Source organism: Schistocerca cancellata, chromosome 8, assembly GCF_023864275.1.
Source record: "Schistocerca cancellata isolate TAMUIC-IGC-003103 chromosome 8, iqSchCanc2.1, whole genome shotgun sequence".
Taxonomy (NCBI): domain Eukaryota; kingdom Metazoa; phylum Arthropoda; class Insecta; order Orthoptera; family Acrididae; genus Schistocerca; species Schistocerca cancellata.
Genome location: NC_064633.1, coordinates 306,984,848 through 306,999,083, shown reverse-complemented (window position 1 = coordinate 306,999,083; position 14,236 = coordinate 306,984,848).

Here is a 14,236-nt window from a genome sequence, read left to right as displayed (position 1 = left end):
ACACTGATGAGCAATACTCAAGTATAGGTCGAACGAGTGTTTTGTAAGCCACCTCCTACTGCTGATTCATCTGTCGTACTCGCCCCTTAGGTGTTCTTGCGACAGAGTTACGTGTAGTTATTACAGACTTACGCGAAGTTGCGAAATGCAGTACAGCTGACGCTATACCTCTGTCTTGCTCTCTACGAAAGTCTCCGTCTAACACAAACCCGCATGCTAAGCAATTCTCTCTCGCCTGTTGTGTGTAACCAGGCCATTGCCCCTACTTAACGACACATTCCGATATATGTGTGCAATCCTCTTACCTCTTGGCTAACCTACTGCCTCTGGCTCTCGGCATAGGCAACGAAACTTTGACAATATTCCAGGTTTCCAACTCTTTACTATTCCGCGAGACTACAATCCTTTTACTGTTGCTGGTTTTGTTTGTCAAATGGGTGATTACCTTAGCTCGATTTCTGTATTTCCAGAATGCAGCCTCAAGGAACATCGTCGCGCTCTGCAGACGTCAGATACAAGCTGGGCCCTACGAACCAATAGACGAAAGGTATTCTGTCAGTATAGGTAGAATGTCTTGTAGCATTTTGTGGTACACTTGACACTTTCATGGCTGGAACAGAGATTTTCCAAGAACTCCATGCATTTATCTTCCCTACAGCAGAGGCAATTATAAACCGGTAAAGTTTGTGTGCATAGATCAAAATCTTCCATATATGAGCATTACATTTTGTGACCAAAAGAAGGCCATTAAGTAGCGACTAGCTTGTTTTTTATTCCGTTTGAAACTATTGTTTTGAGTGAATTGCCAATTTCCCAGTTGCAATTAGGATAGAACAACAGCTGGAACTTTTTTGTAGCATTTAGGTTTTCATAATCATCAGCAACATCATCTTCACTTTACGGTGTATGCTGCACAGCAAATTCCGACGACCAACACTTTGCGGTTCATTTTATTTGGATTTCTTGATGACTGTAGGCAGACGATCAGTCTGCATTTCTTTATAAATGGTCCAACAGTTTACAACTCCCTTCAATTTCGCTTTCCAATTCGGCGAAAATCTGTAGTTCTTGTCTTAGTTTTGCGTTTCGTATTTCGTCCTCAGTGCAGCCCCTGACTGGGTTGAGGAATGTCATTTCAGTTGACGTAATTTTCTTTGTGTCTTCCTTCGAAAGTACCCACATCCTGCTTACACGTAATACACAGTCCAATGATGTTAATGTGATCACTGCCTATGATCAATGTCAAAGTGCAATATCGATTCAGCATCAGCTTCGGAGGGTACATAAAGCGTGTTAAGGTGGGGAGGGGGGGAGGGGAACACAGAAAACAGTGTTGTTCTCGTCCTAATGCGGAAACGGAGGAATTTAGATGCCGTCCAAAAGGGCATAATCATTAGCTATCGCGTCAGAGTTGGAAGCATTTTGGAAACTGCTAAATACATAAAATTTACACGTACTGCGTGATTAACGTATACAGAGCATGGCAAGGTGGCCGAGGCAACTGTGGTGCACCTCGAGCCGTAGGTGAGATGGGTAAACGACGGCTGCAGAGATGTGTACAGGCGGATAGAATTGCAACTCTTGAGTAACTGTCCAGAAGGATATAGAGATGCCTGGTTGATGTACCCATGCTGACTGCTGTCAATCGGCAACGAAGGCTGGTATTTCCACGTGGCAAGTGGGCGTCTATCGAGTGCCGGCAGGTTCAAATAGCTTCAAATGGCTCTGAGCACTATGGGACTTAATATCCGAGGTCATCAGTCCCCTAGAACTTAGAACTACTTAAACCTAAGGACATCACACACAATCATGCCGGAGGCAGGATTCGAACCTGTGACCGTAGCGGTCGCGCGGTTACAGACTGAAGCGCCTAGAACCGCTCTGCCACTTCGGCCGGCTGCCGACAGGTCATCTATTTAGGTGAATCGCGTTATATGCTCCATCAGACAGATGGCTGTTGGCATGTAGGACCCAGCAACAAGAGCTTGTGGTATTCCCTGGCTGATCTCGTCAATCTGGAAGACTTAACGGACCAACGCGGGTATGCATATATCCTTTAAGACTGTACCCATCGCTAAATGCAGTTTGTTTTGCCTCTGTACGATGGCATATACCAGCAGGAGAATGCCACATGGCAGCTCGCTGTGTACGTGCAGGATTAATTTACCATACCCATGGCCACCATACCCCCAGGATTTAAACCCAGTCGAGAATCTTTTGGACCACCTCGAGTAGGTGCCGTGAAGTCTCAACCACAGCGCAGATGGCAACGGCAGTTGAGTCTGCATGACTCAGTATGCCTGTCTGTACCTTTCAGTACCTCATCAACTCTCTTCCTGCACGTCAGCGTTGCTTAGTGGCTTTACATCAGTGTTACTGGGCCGTGAACTCTCGGTACCAACGTTGTTTTATAATACTCCACTTTAGTTGCTTACGGGATTTTGTATGGAGTTCAGTTGTTTCACATACGGGTATATGTCTAAATTTGGAAAGGTTTGTTTCTATACGGCGTTGTATCCTTGAGAATATTTCACATTAAAATTTTTATGAAAATCTTCGACAGAGTGAATCTGTCAAAATTATGGTTAGTCAGTTTTGTAATTTAATTTTTTACATTACTTTACGCAACCTAGGATCCCTCCTTAGATGGAGTAAATTTGTCACAGTTGACAAATCAGTTTCTTAGTTAAATTTTCGACTTACATTCGTTTGCATAGCGTTTTCTCCTTTTCCATTGTACATATTGTTGCAACGAGAATCCCCGTGAAAATGAAAAGTTAATAGATGACTCTCCCGTCATTTGGCAGTGCTCTCAGTTTTGGAGGGATTACTGAAGACCAGCGAAATGAACTCTGTGGAACGAGAGGCAGTAACTGCGCTACCCCCTCTCTGCAGATTCCCGAGGGAAGGCGTGTGTCGAGATTGGCAAACTTGCTTCTCTCCTTGTGCGGCACCTTAACTTGGATGTCAGTTCGCCAATCCTACAGCCAATTTACCGTTCGGAGCCCGAGAGCCGCCAGACAACCGACCAATTGAAACATTCTTTTCCTTTCACGGAAGTTCTCATCTCCAGCACAATTACCACTTTCACTGGCGAAGTTTAATCCATCCTACGAAAGTGTGTCTAAGAAATGAAAAACTATGAATCACTACCAATTAAATAGTTTCGTCTGGTTTATCTCAGGCGAAGAAGTTTCTTAAAATTTAGGCTTGTTTTTATTCTGTTACAGTCGCCCGAAATTTCGTGATGTGTCTTTCATAAATCATTTTACTTGACATGTAACCATTCAAGTCGGAAGTTGAGACTGGTGAATGGTAGGAGAAATTAAACACAATTTTGTAAGGTTATTCGTTAATTAAATTCACTTAACTCCATTTATATCATTCTAAAATAAAACTTCGACACCACAACCCCCCCCCCCCCTTAGGCACAATAGCTACGCATTCCTAGTCAGTGGTTTCCTCTTGAAAAGTGACTAGTTTTCCGTTCCATACAACAAACAGGAGCTGCGGCTATCGCCGTTAGATACAACATACAACAGTTGTGATTATTGCTGTTTGTGGACTTTTTTGTACACAATGAGTGAAACCTTATCGTTAAGCAAATTGTATTTAATGTTACAAGTACATTGAAGAACAATTAACAGCTATATTTACTTGGAAAGCAGGCTTCACTCATGCGGTTAACTCAGAACTTAATACAATATGAAGAGACGTAAACAGACTGTATTCATTAAATTTGCAAATTAGTATTACGTACATTACCGTAAGTTTTCATGTACTATAATCTTCAACGATAATTCAACTTCATGCTCTTGAAAGCAACAGATCTATGAATATTCCTTTTTTGTGAAACAGTATAAATACAAAAAAAAATCAATAAACTCATAAAAATCAATGAAAGACTTATGTCTATGTGAATCGTACTGTGTTGTTCCTCTGTTGAAATTGATTTTTTAAACATTTTAGTGAACTCCAGTCAAATATTCGGAACAAATGGAATGAGATTTGTATGGCCAGTAACTACCAAATACATTACCCCTTTAACGTCATCGTTCGCAATGTCTCATGCTATGGTATGATTTAGCAGACAAGATTGTTCAATGAGTTAATATTTTATGAAAAATTTACTGATCTACAGGTATGAAAGGATATCTTTATTTAATAATTATCAGATGTCCCTGGGTTTATTTCTGAAGTTCAGACTTTCTAGAGAGTATTAGAGTGCAATAACTGTTTCCAGGCAGTAGTGAGTCCGTCTAAAGTGATCACCATTGATCCCTCTCCTGATGAGGAGAATAAAAACCACAAAATCAATATAAACTGAGCGTAAAGAAGTCGCAACACCAAGAATGAATTGCATGGCAAAAAGGAAAGTTGGCAGGCGTGCTTCTACATATGATAGATGATTCTCTACTCAAATTTCGCTCCAGTCACATATGAGATTGTTTAATAGGGCTACGATAAGCGGGATGTTACTTCTGTGATATTACAGAAAGACTTGGTAGGAATAAAACCACTGTACGAGGTTACTGGCAGCGTTGGTCATGAAAATGTACGGCCGAAGGAAGACCAGGCTTTAGACGACCACGTGCCACGACAGGGAGGGGAAGACCATCATATTCGGCGTATGGCTCTGGCGCATCGCGCTACATCTTCAACAGAAATTCGAGCAGCAGTCGGCACGATAACGACACAACGAACTGTCATAAATCGGTTACTTGAAGGACAGATCAGAGCCAGACGTACTGTGGCGTGCATTCCAGCGACCTAAAACCACAACCATTTGTGACTTCCATGGAGTCAAATGAGAGCTCACTAGAGGACAGGGTGGCAATGAAAGCTATTTCTGCCTCGATGCCAGTGATGGCCGTATGTTAGTTACAGTGAGGCAAGTTGAGGATCTGCAACCAACCAGCCTGCATGCTAGACACTCTGGAAGTAAGCGTGGAGTAGTGGTCTGAGGTGTGATTTCTTGTGAGAGAAGGAGCACTCTCGTGGCTATCCCACGCATCCTGTTGATTCGACTTGTTGTGCTGCAGTTAATGAACAGCATTCCACGGGATGTTTTCCAAGAGGATAACGCTCACCCACATAAGCCAACATGTTCTACAGAGTGTCGACATGTTGCCTTGGTCTGCTCGACCTCCAAATCTGTCTCCAGTCGAGCATATGGGACATCATCAGACCACAACTTCATCGTTATCCACAAACAGAATTAACAGTCGTTGTATTGACCGACCAAGTGGAACAGGCACGGAACCACATCCTACAAACTGACATCCAGCACCTGCATAACACATATTCAACTTTCTGACTGCTACACCGTTTACTAATGGACCAGCATTTCACATTTGTAATGACTTAACTCGCACTTACATTAACCTGTGATCTTGCAACGTTAATCACGTAAATTTATTTCCTAGAGATTTGTATACACTAACTTTCATTACTGTACATTACTTATTATTTGCTGTTCTTATTTTTTCCGTCAGAGGATATAAAAAATTTGCATGACGGAAATGACGTGGTGGATTGGGCTAAATTGCATATGGCTTGCGCCTTTCATCCAACACTTATTTTCACATACACATTTACGTCACCGGGCAGACATACTTTATAAATAATTAATTTTTCACTTTGTGAACCACACAGTTATCTCATACAAGCTTCTTATCATATAACTTCCGCTAAAATTTAATAGTTGATCCTTTAACACAAAAATTGAAAAATATAATTAAATACACTAGAATCTTGATAATCCGGTCATTCCTGGCACATATAGGTACCGGATTAGCGGAGGTGCCGAATTATTAAATGTCAGAAATTTATTTTATGCATTTATTTTGTTTTTTATTTATTTTTAAGACTCTATAAAACCGAAGGATACAATTTTAAAACATAAAGAATATACTTTATTAAATAAAAAATACATTAATTTTCAAAGAAAACTTAGTCCTTGAATGTATATTGTATACCATTACACAGTTGTATCACTCACTATGAAACATGTCCCTAATTTTTAAAAGTCTCATTGATGATACGCGACGGTGCCATGCTTCATCACGCAACCGCTTTACAAGCATCACATCGGTACTGCATATATCTGGTTGTTGCATAATGTACTGTAGGAAGAAAATGGTTCAAATGGCTCTGAGCACTATGGGACTTAACATCTGAGGTCATCAGTCCCCTAGAACTTAGAACTACTTAAACCTAACTAATCTAAGGACATCAGACACATCCATTCGAACCTGCGACCGTATCAGTCGCTCGGTTCCGGACTGAAGTGCCCATAACCGCACGACCACCGCGGCCGGCTTTGCTCTGGGAAGACCTCGGCAGTTTCAATACCAGCAGTGTGTGAAATCTTCATGCTCTCTCCTCCTGTGTCCTCTTCCTCATCACTTTCATCATTACTTTCTTGCACGCTTTTGATTATTTGTTCATCTGTTAAAGTATGGTTCTTATCACTGTTTTCATCATTCAGCCAGTTAGTAACATCTTCATCATCAATTTCTTCTCCTCCTGGAAGGTTGTGGAACATGCCAGTGTACAAAGTAATTGATAATCCCGAATTGACTGGCTCATCGCTGTCACCCACTACTGTATCCAACTCTGCATCAATGGATGGCCACAGTTCTCTACAACCTTCATTTCGGTAGCGCTCTCCATTTTATGCCATTCTTCGGCTGCTTGGAAAACCACATCACGTTTATCAATTACTTCCCACGCCTTCAGCATAGTCTCGATAGAGTCGTTTTCACTTTCGTTCAGCAAGGAGACGAGAAGTGAATGTCGACAACGACTTTCCCTGGTTCATGGGCTGAATTAGGGCTGTCACATAGGTGGGAGATAAAGTGCTCGTATACCATTGGAGCCGGCCGGTGTGGCCGTGCGGTTAAAGGCGCTTCAGTCTGGAACCGCGTGACAACTACGGTCGCGGGTTCGAATCCTGCCTCGGGCATGGATGTGTGTGATGTCCTTAGGTTAGTTAGGTTTAAGTAGTTCTAAGTTCTAGGGGACTTATGACGACATCAGTTGAGTCCCATAGTGCTCAGAGCCATTTGAACCATATGCCATTGGACTTTACAGAAACATATAAAGGATGACTTCAAGCGGTGTTAGTTACAAGATTTCAGTGGAAGCTTTTTCTTCTTTAGCTCTTTTCTCACTGCTGGTAGAAACGTTTCATGGAACCACCGATGCTGGCCGGTGTGGCCGAAAGGTTCTAGGGGCTTCAGTCTGGAACCGCGCGCCCGCTACCGTCACAGGTTCGCATACTCCCTCGGGCATGGATATGTGTGATGTCCTTAGATTAGTTATGTTTAAGTAATTCTAAGTGCTATGGGACTGATGACCTCAGATGTTAAGTACCATAATGCTCAGAGCTATTTCAACCAATTTATTTATTTATTTATTTATTTTTTGAACCAACGAAAGACTATTTGTCTGTCCATCCACGCTTTCTTCTGAGCGCGATAGTGCACTGGAAGAGTACAGGTATTTATGTCAGTATGTTGAAAACAACGTAGATGTTGAGACTACGTAGGCTTTCCCGGCGTAATAAGTCTTGAAAGTCTCTTCGGGTTTGCTGCCGGATCCTAAAATCAACTTGACTCGATATTTCGGCGATCCAACTGTTCGCCATCTTCAGGAAATGCTGCTTCTGCTGATGAGTCCCGCTGAGAACTGACGCAAGATTGCAATTCGACGTCCTATATACGCCACCGTTCAGTACACGGCGCATGCGCCGCCCAACACGGTTTCAGGCTTCCAAAACAGGGAGGTGGCGCCGCCCTTAGTGAAACACTGCTGGCAACGATATATCGCAATCAAGGCCGCATCGAAGAACGTTCAGTTTTCATGCGAGATAATACAGGATTCCACGTTTGGAGAAGAGGAAACCCATGGTCCCTGTTGATTAAATTATCAGCCAACCTAGATTCAATCGCCTCTTTATACACACTATTCCAAAAACCGGAAATTTTGGCAATTACAACAGTTTCCTCAAATTTCATTTTGTGTCCCTCATTTAGACAGTGTTCTGCTACGGCCGATTTTTCCGGCTGTTGTAGCCTCGTGTGACGGCGATGTTCCACACACCTGTCAATCACTGTGCGAATAGAACGGCCAACGTAAGCTTTCCCACATTGACACGGGATTTTGTACACCCCGGGTTTCCTAATTCCCAAATCATCCTTCACAGAGCCGAGCAGGGCCCTAATCTTAGAGGGTGGACGGAACAGACTCTTGATGTTAAGACTCCTTAAAATTCGTCCAATCTTAAACGATAAGCCTCCTGCATAAGGAAGATAGGCCACAGATGTATGTTCCTCTTCGAACACCTCCGGAGACGTTCCAAATTCCATAGCCCAACGAATCTGTTTCTCGGTGTATCCATTTTCCTTAAAAACAGTCATCAAATGCTCAAGTTCTTGGATTAAGCTATCTGCGTCGGAAATGGCATATGCTCTCCGTACCAAAGTCCTAAGGACGCCACTACGTTGGTGTGGTAGATGACAACTCTGAGGGTGCAGGTACAAATCTGTGTGTGTCGGCTTTCGGTGAACACTGTGTCCCAAAGTTCCATCTGGTTTTTTATAAACCATTACGTCTAAAAATGGAAGCATCCCATCATTTTCAACCTCCATAGTAATTTTGATACGGGGATGAAGACAGTTGAAGTGGTCCAAAAACCTGTTAAGAGCATCACGTCCATGCGCCCATACCAAGAAGGTATCGTCCACGTATCTCCAGAAGCACGTTGGTTGCAAAGCTGAAGTCCTCAGTGCCATAGCCTCGAAGTATTCCATAAATAAATTGGCGACTATGGGTGACAAAGGACTACCCATAGCCACTCCTACCCATAGCCACTCCGTCATTCTGTTCAAAAATGTTACCGTTAAATAAAAAATACGTGGAGGTCAGCACATGACGACAAAGCTTCACCAGCTCTTCATCCAGTTTTTCACTATCAAACTAAGGGACCCTTCCAGAGGAACTCGTGTAAATAGGGATACCACATCGAAACTCACTAACAGATCTGAAGGACTCAACTTCAAAGATCCCAAACGTCGAATAAAATCCACCGAACTGGATATATGGTGTTCCAATTTGCCAACAAATGGACTGAGAGCAGATGATAAATACTTTGCCAGGTTATAGGTCGGTGCACCCAAATTACTAACAATAGGGCGTAGAGGAACCCCTTCCTTATGCAACTTAGGCAGACCATACAACCTATGCGGAACGGCAGCACCAGGATGAAGTTTCTAACGTAAATCATCTGACAACGAACTCTTTTTCAGCAGTGAAAGTGTCTTACGTTTGATCCTTTCTGTGGGGTCATTAGATAGTCTTCTGTGCGCCGGGTCGTTGAGAAGTAAATCCATTTTTAGGACATAATCATCCCGCGTCATTACAACCGTGGCATTCCGCTTGTCAGCTGGTAAAACTACTACTTTGGAATATTACCTTCGTCAGAGAATCTCAGCAAGAAGGCGAGTGTACTCAACTGCTTTCCTTTCCTCCTCCGAAATATATCTAACTTCTGTACAATCTTCACCATCTCCTCCCCGTAGAGGTACTTGATGTGACTACGCAGGCTTTCCCGACGTAATAAGTCTCGAAAGTCTCTTCGGGTTTGCTGCCGGATCTCAAAATCAACTTGACTCGATATTTCGGCGATCCAACTGTTCGCCATCTTCAGGAAATGCTCCTTCTGCTGATGTGTCCCGACTGACGCAAGATTGCAATTCGACGTCCTATATACGCCACTGTTCAGCACAAGGCGCATGCGCCGCCCATCACGGTTTCTAGCTTCCAAAACAGGGAGGTGGCGCCGCCCTTAGTGAAACACTGCTGGCAACGATACATTGCAATCAAGGCCGCATCGAAGAACGTTCGGTCATTCCTAATTTCGCCAGATTTATTCATTTTATTAACACTAAGAGAGCTAATAGGATTAAGGAACGTGCAAGCCAAGCACTTTTAAGGGAACGCATTCGTTTTACCCGTAGACAGCTGGATATTTTTTCCAAAGATTTATTTTATTTACATTTGAACTTGTCATCACAGTTTTCAAGGGATGTTTGGCAGTGGGTTGATGATTCCAGGTGGGCGCTATCAGATTGGAAACATAGGAGCGCCGTTACCAGACAATCCTCGAAATTTTAACTGCTTCTTTCTCGTTCTACAGCATCAGAAGTGGATAAACGTCGGCGTACTGTGATTAATCTCTCTAACAAGGCGTTGGATGGGCCCACAGTGTCGATATTGGAGAAAGGTTTAAATTTATCGCCCACTCCCAAGAGACTTCCTATCACAGAGTTCATTTGCTCTGTAGAACAAGCAGTACACAGCCTACCCGAGCATCAAGCAGAGGAAATAAGGCAAGAAGTGTCGCACACATTACGTCGGGCTCGAGCAACGCGGGATAACATCTCTTCCGCAGATAGAGCAGCCATTCGTTCCCTTAAGAATGATGACGAAGTAGTAGTTTTACCAGCTGACAAGGGGAATGCCACGGTTGTAATGACGCGGGATGATTATGTCCTAAAAATGGATTTACTTCTCAACGACCCGGCGTACAGAAGACTATCTAATGACCCCACAGAAAGGATCAAACGTAAGACTCTTTCACTGCTGAAAAAGAGTTCGTTGTCAGATGATTTACGTAAGAAACTTCATCCTGGTGCTGCCGTTCCGCATAGGTTGTATGGTCTGCCGAAGTTGCATAAGGAAGAGGTTCCTCTACGCCCTATTGTTAGTAATTTGGGTGCACCGACCTATAACCTGGCAAAGTATTTATCATCTGCTCTCAGTCCATTTGTTGGCAAATGTGAACACCATATATCCAGTTCGGTGGATTTTATTCGACGATTGGGATCTTTGAAGTTGAGTCCTTCAGATCTGTTAGTGAGTTTCGATGTGGTATCCCTATTTACAGGAGTTCCTCTGGAAGGGTCCCTTAGTTTGATCAGTGAAAAACTGGATGAAGAGCTGGTGAAGCTTTGTCGTCATGTGCTGACCTCCACGTATTTTTTATTTAACGGTAACATTTTTTAACAGAATGACGGAGTGGCTATGGGTAGTCCTTTGTCACCCATAGTCACCAATTTATTTATGGAAGACTTCGAGGCTATGGCACTGAGGACTTCAGCTTTGCAACCAACGTGCTTCTGGAAATACGTGGACGATACCTTCTTCGTATGGCCGCATGGACGTGATGCTCTTAACAGGTTTTTGGACCACTTCAACTGTCTTCATCCCCGTATCAAAATTACTATGGAGGTTGAAAATGATGGTATGCTTCCATTTTTAGACGTAATGTTTTATAAAAAAGCAGATGGAACTTTGGGACACAGTGTTCACCGAAAGCCGACACACACAGATTTGTACCTGCACCCTCAGAGTTGTCATCCACCACACCAACGTAGTGGCGTCCTTAGGACTTTGTTACGGGGAGCATATGCCATTTCCGACACAGATAGCTTAACCCAAGAACTTGAGCATTTGATGACTGTTTTTAAGGAAAATGGATACAACGAGAAACAGGTTCGTCGGGCTATGGAATTTGGACCGTCTCCGGAGGTGTTCGAAGAGGAACATACATCTGTGGCCTTTCTTCCTTATGCTGGAGGCTTATCGTTTAAGATTGGACGAATTTTAAGGAGCTTTAACATCAAGAGTGTGTTCCGTCCACCCTCCAAGATTAGGGCTCTGTTCGGCTCTGTGAAGGATGTACAAAATCCCGTGTCAATGTGGGAAAGCTTACGTTGGCCCTTATATTCGCACAGTGAATGACAGGTGTGTGGAACATCGCCGACACACGAGGCTACAACAGCCGGAAAAATCGGCCGTAGCAGAACTCTGCCTAAATGAGGGACACAAGATGAAATTTGAGGAAACTGTTGTAATTGCCAACATTTCCGGTTTTTGGAATAGTGTGTAAAAAGAGGCGATTGAAATTAGGTTGGCTGATAATTTAATCAACAGGGACCATGGATTTCCTCTTAGCAAAACGTGGAATCTTGTATTATCTCGCATCAAAACTGAACGTTCTTCGATGCGGCCTTGATTGCGATATATCGTTGCCAGCAGTGTTTCACTAAGGGCGGCGCCACCTCCCTGTTTTGGAAGCTAGAAAACGTGATGGGCGGCGCCATCGCCGTGTACTAAACGGTGGCGTATATAGGACGTTGAATTGCAATCTTGCGTCAGTTCTCAGCGGGACTCATCAGCAGAAGCAGCATTTCCTGAAGATGGCGAACAGTTGGATCGCCGAAATATCGAGTCAAGTTGATTTTAGGATCCGGCAGCAAACCCCAAGAGACTTTCTAGACTTATTACGCCGGGAAAGCCTACGTAGTCACATCAAGTACCTCTATGGTGAGGAGATGGTGAAGCTTGTACAGAAGTTAGATAAACTTCGGAGGAAGAAAGAAAAGCTGTTGACTACACTCACCTTCTTGCTGAGATGCCATGACGAAGGTACTATTCCTAATTTCGCCAGATTTATTAATTTTATTAACAGTAAGAGAGCTAATAGGATTAAGGAACGTGCAAGCCAAGCACTTTTAAGAGAACGCATTCGTTTTACCCGTAGACAGCTGGATATTGTTTCCAAAGATTTATTTTATTTACATTTGAACTTGTCATCACAGTTTTCAAGGGATGTTTGGCAGTGTGTTGATGATTCCACGTGGGCGCTAGCAGATTGGACACATAGGAGCGCCGTTACCAGACAATCCTCGAAATTTAAACGGCTTCTTTCTCGTTCAGCAGCATCAGAAGTGGATAAACGTCGGCGTACTGTGATTAATCTCTCTAACAAGGCGTTGGATGGGCCCACAGTGTCGATATTGGAGAAAGGTTTAAATTTGTCGCCCACTCCCAAGAGATTTCCTATCACAGAGTTCATTTGCTCTGTAGAACAAGCAGTACACAACCTACCCGAGGATCAAGCAGAGGAAATAGGGCAAGAAGTGTCGCACACATTACGTCGGGCTCGACCAACGCGGGATAACATCTCTTCCGCAGATAGAGCAGCCATTCGTTCCCTTAAGAATGATGACGAAGTAGTAGTTTTACCAGCTGACAAGGGGAATGCCACGGTTGTAATGACGCGGGATGATTATGTCCTAAAAATGGATTTACTTCTCAACGACCCGGCGTACAGAAGACTATCTAATGACCCCACAGAAAGGATCAAACGTAAGACTCTTTCACTGCTGAAAAAGAGTTCGTTGTCAGATGATTTACGTAAGAAACTTCATCCTGGTGCTGCCGTTCCGCCTAGGTTGTATGGTCTGCCTAAGTTGCATAAGGAAGGGGTTCCTCTACGCCCTATTGTTAGTAATTTGGGTGCACCGACCTATAACCTGGCAAAGTATTTATCATCTGCTCTCAGTCCATTTGTTGGCAAATGTGAACACCATATATCCAGTTCGGCGGATTTTATTCGACGTTTGGGATCTTTGAAGTTGAGTCCTTCAGATCTGTTAGTGAGTTTCGATGTGGTATCCCTATTTACACGAGTTCCTCTGGAAGGGTCACTTAGTTTGATCAGTGAAAAACTGGATGAAGAGCTGGTGAAGCTTTGTCGTCATGTGCTGACCTCCACGTATTTTTTATTTAGCGGTAACATTTTTGAACAGAATGACGGAGTGGCTATGGGTAGTCCTTTGTCACCCATAGTCGCCAATTTATTTATGGAATACTTCGAGGCTATGGCACTGAGGACTTCAGCTTTGCAACCAACGTGCTTCTGGAGATACGTGGACGATACCTTCTTGGTATGGGCGCATGGACGTGATGCTCTTAACAGGTTTTTGGACCACTTCAACTGTCTTCATCCCCGTATCAAAATTACTATGGAGGTTGAAAATGATGGGATGCTTCCATTTTTAGACGTAATGGTTTATAAAAAACCAGATGGAACTTTGGGACACAGTGTTCACCGAAAGCCGACACACACAGATTTGTAGCTGCACCCTCAGAGTTGTCATCTACCACACCAACGTAGTGGCGTCCTTAGGACTTTGGTACGGAGAGCATATGCCATTTCCGACGCAGATAGCTTAACCCAAGAACTTGAGCATTTGATGACTGTTTTTAAGGAAAATGGATACACCGAGAAACAGGTTCGTCGGGCTATGGAATTTGGACCGTCTCCGGAGGTGTTCGAAGAGGAACATACATCTGTGGCCTTTCTTCCTTATGCTGGAGGCTT